Source organism: Herpailurus yagouaroundi, unplaced genomic scaffold (genome assembly GCF_014898765.1).
Source record: "Herpailurus yagouaroundi ecotype Mexico unplaced genomic scaffold, PumYag 117620, whole genome shotgun sequence".
Classification (NCBI taxonomy): Eukaryota; Metazoa; Chordata; class Mammalia; order Carnivora; family Felidae; genus Herpailurus; species Herpailurus yagouaroundi.
The window spans coordinates 1-2,983 of NW_024421856.1; the positions used below are offsets into that span (position 1 = coordinate 1).

At 41.1% G+C, this 2,983-nt stretch overlaps 1 pseudogene; it reads right to left on the reverse strand.

The window, feature by feature from the left end:
* Positions 1–1,474: 1,474 nt before the first annotated feature.
* LOC121026497 (40S ribosomal protein S3-like) lies at positions 1,475–2,322 on the reverse strand (annotated as a pseudogene).
* Between the last annotated feature and the right edge of the window lie 661 nt (positions 2,323–2,983).

The following is a 2,983-nucleotide window of genomic DNA, read 5'->3' on the forward strand; positions in this document are numbered from 1 at the left end:
GTTCGAGCCCCGCGTCGGGCTCTGGGCTGATGGCTCAGAGCCTGGAGCCTGTTTCCGATTCTGTGTCTCCCTCTCTCTCTGCCCCTCCCCCGTTCATGCTCTGTCTCTCTCTGTCCCACAAATAAATAAAAACGTTGAAAAAAAAATTTTTTTAAAGAAACATGTTGAATTATTTTGTAAACTGGAATTGAATTTTATAATATTAAACTTGAAAAAAAATAGTATTCACTATAAAGACGTGTAATTTATGGTATGATTACATAGGGGCTGGACCTTCTACAAGACAGTTGTCTTTTCTCCTCCAGAACTTAACTCGCTGTGTATGGTGAGAAAGGCTACCAGGGAAAAAGTACACATGCTAAAAGGAGAGAAAGCACTCAGGGAAGGCTTCCTGGAGTAAGTTATAGATCCAAACATAGCCTGAACTGACCTGAGAAAGGGAGAAAAGGAGATGGAGGTGTTCCAGACCAAGGAAAAATCATACACAAATGCTGAGGGCTAGGAAAGCATGGCTAGTTAAATTTACCAAAAGCTGGACTACTTCTAATACCCCAGGACATTCCACCATAACAGTAGTTGTACAAATTATATTGCAACCTCATCTTTCTGTGTTGCTTATCCCCGCTAAAAGTGTAAACTTCTCCAATCTCTAAGAATCTCTAGTGCCCTGCCCCAAACTACCACTGCTATGTGCCCCCTCAAGTGTTTCCACAGTGCTTTACAAACTAAATTCGAAAATTTTAAAACCTACAAAGTAATCCCTCTTCCTTTTCAAGGATCATTTATGCACTTCCTTGTCTAAAATGGGAAATTACCCTGCAGCCCTCTCAGCTGGAGGCCACTCAGCCTCCCACACTTCATTTTCTCCAGATCCAGAGGTAGCATCGTATCCTTCATATTCCCCATTGGCCTTCAGACCTGTTACTCCTCGAGTTAAAAGCCTAGGAACTTAATTATTTAACCAGCTCTACTCTGGGAACTTAATTTCCATTCTACTTCAAACATCAACCATACGGAGGTGCCTGGGTGGCTCAGTCAGTTAAGTGTCTGACTCTAGGTTTCAGCTCAGGTCATGTCTCAAGGTTCATGATATTGAGCCCTTCATCGGGCTCTATGCTGACAGCTTGGAGCCTGCTTAGGACTCACTCTTTCTCTCTCTCTCTCTCTCTCTTCCTCTCTCCCTCTCTCTCTGCCTCTCCCTCACTTGTAGTTGCATGCTCTCTAAATAAATAAATAAATAAATAAATAAATAAATAAATAAATAAATGTTTATTTATTTTATAATAAGTTACTTTATAAAAAAATAAGGATTGTTTTAACTCTGAAGTTAGAAAACCAAACATTCCACTCTCTAACAACCTCCTAGATTCATTGGGAGGAATTATGCTGAATTATCTAAGAAGGGAAAGACACTCCAAAAGCTAGCATTCAAGTTTCTATAGGAGGAATTCCAAGAAATAGATTGTAGTTTTTGTGTTTTTTTTTTTTTCAAAGATTTTATTAAAGGTCTTTACAGAGCAAAATCCAGATTCCAGATCCACCTGCCAAGGAAACCTTGTTATGCTGTGGGTACTGTCTGCAGCATGGCAGGCCTTTCTGGCCTCCCACCCTTTTGTTCTGAGACGCGGGTGGTAGGCAGGATCTCATCTTTGGGTTCTACAATGCTCACATGATCAGGCAGGGGCTTCTTAGGGCCAGCTTCTTAAGGCCAATCTCACCATCTGGGTCCCAAGGAATCATGAACTTCACTTTGATACCCAGTACACCCTGTCTGAGCAGCACACAGTACACAGCAGTGTCAATGTAGTAGTTAACAGGATCCCCACTGTGAATCATTAGGCCATCCACAAACATCATGGATTTAGCCCTATGTCCTTCAAGTGTCCCAGACACTACGACCTCACAGCCTTTGGCCCCAGTCTTCATGATGAACCACAGCACACCATAGCAGGCCCTCTAAACAGCAAGGCCTCCTAGTAATGTGTGAAGCAGAGACTTTGCCTGGTCACTGGGACACAGATCTCTTGTGGCCACCTTTTCAGCATAAAGCTCTACACTGCCCTCAGGGAAATCAAACCTCTTCTGAACCAAGGGGTCAATTCCCAGATCCACCAGCACTTCTCACCAGAAACACTCTGAGTCCTGATGGCCAAGACAATGATTTCTGTCCTGGTTAATGTAACTCAGACCTCAATCCCAGAGTAGCCATGTTCAGCCAGCTCCTGAGTGAGAAACTCATTCAGTTCAGCTTTAAAGATGCCATCTGCCATAGACTTCCTCTTCTTGGAAATGTTCATCACCATCTTGCCACCGTGCACTGCTGATAGAAATAGATTTTCTGAATAAAAAAATATAAACACATTCATATTTAATAAACAATGCTTAATTACTCTCTAAAAACAGGCTGTAATATATATTACCACCAGGAGTGCATAAGAATTCTTTCCAAACCCCTGACAATTGAGTATTAGCAATCTTTTTTTTTTCACTTTTTATTTTAGTTTTTTTAAATGTTTTATTATTTATTTTTGAGAGAGAGAGAGAGAGAGAGAGAGAGAGAGCATGAGCAGGGGAGGGGCAGAGAGAAAGGGAGACACAAGATCTGAAGCAGGCTCCAGTCTCTGAGCTGTCAGCACAGAGTCCAAGATGGGGCTCGAACTCACGAACTGTGAGATCATCACCTGAGCCAAAGTTGGACGCTTAACTGACTGAGCCACCCAGGCACCCCTAACTTTTTATTTTTAAGTAATTTTAGATTTATGAAAGAATGCAACAATAATACTGAGTTTGTGTATACTTCTCATCCTGTTTCCACTAATGTCAACATCTTGCATCACCATGTTATATATCTATAAAACTAAGAAATTAACATTAGTACAATATTATTAATTAAACTGCAAAATGTATTTGGATTTTACTAGCCTTACTACTAATGTCCTCTTTTGTTCCAAGATCCCACCCAGAGGACCATACTACTTTATTT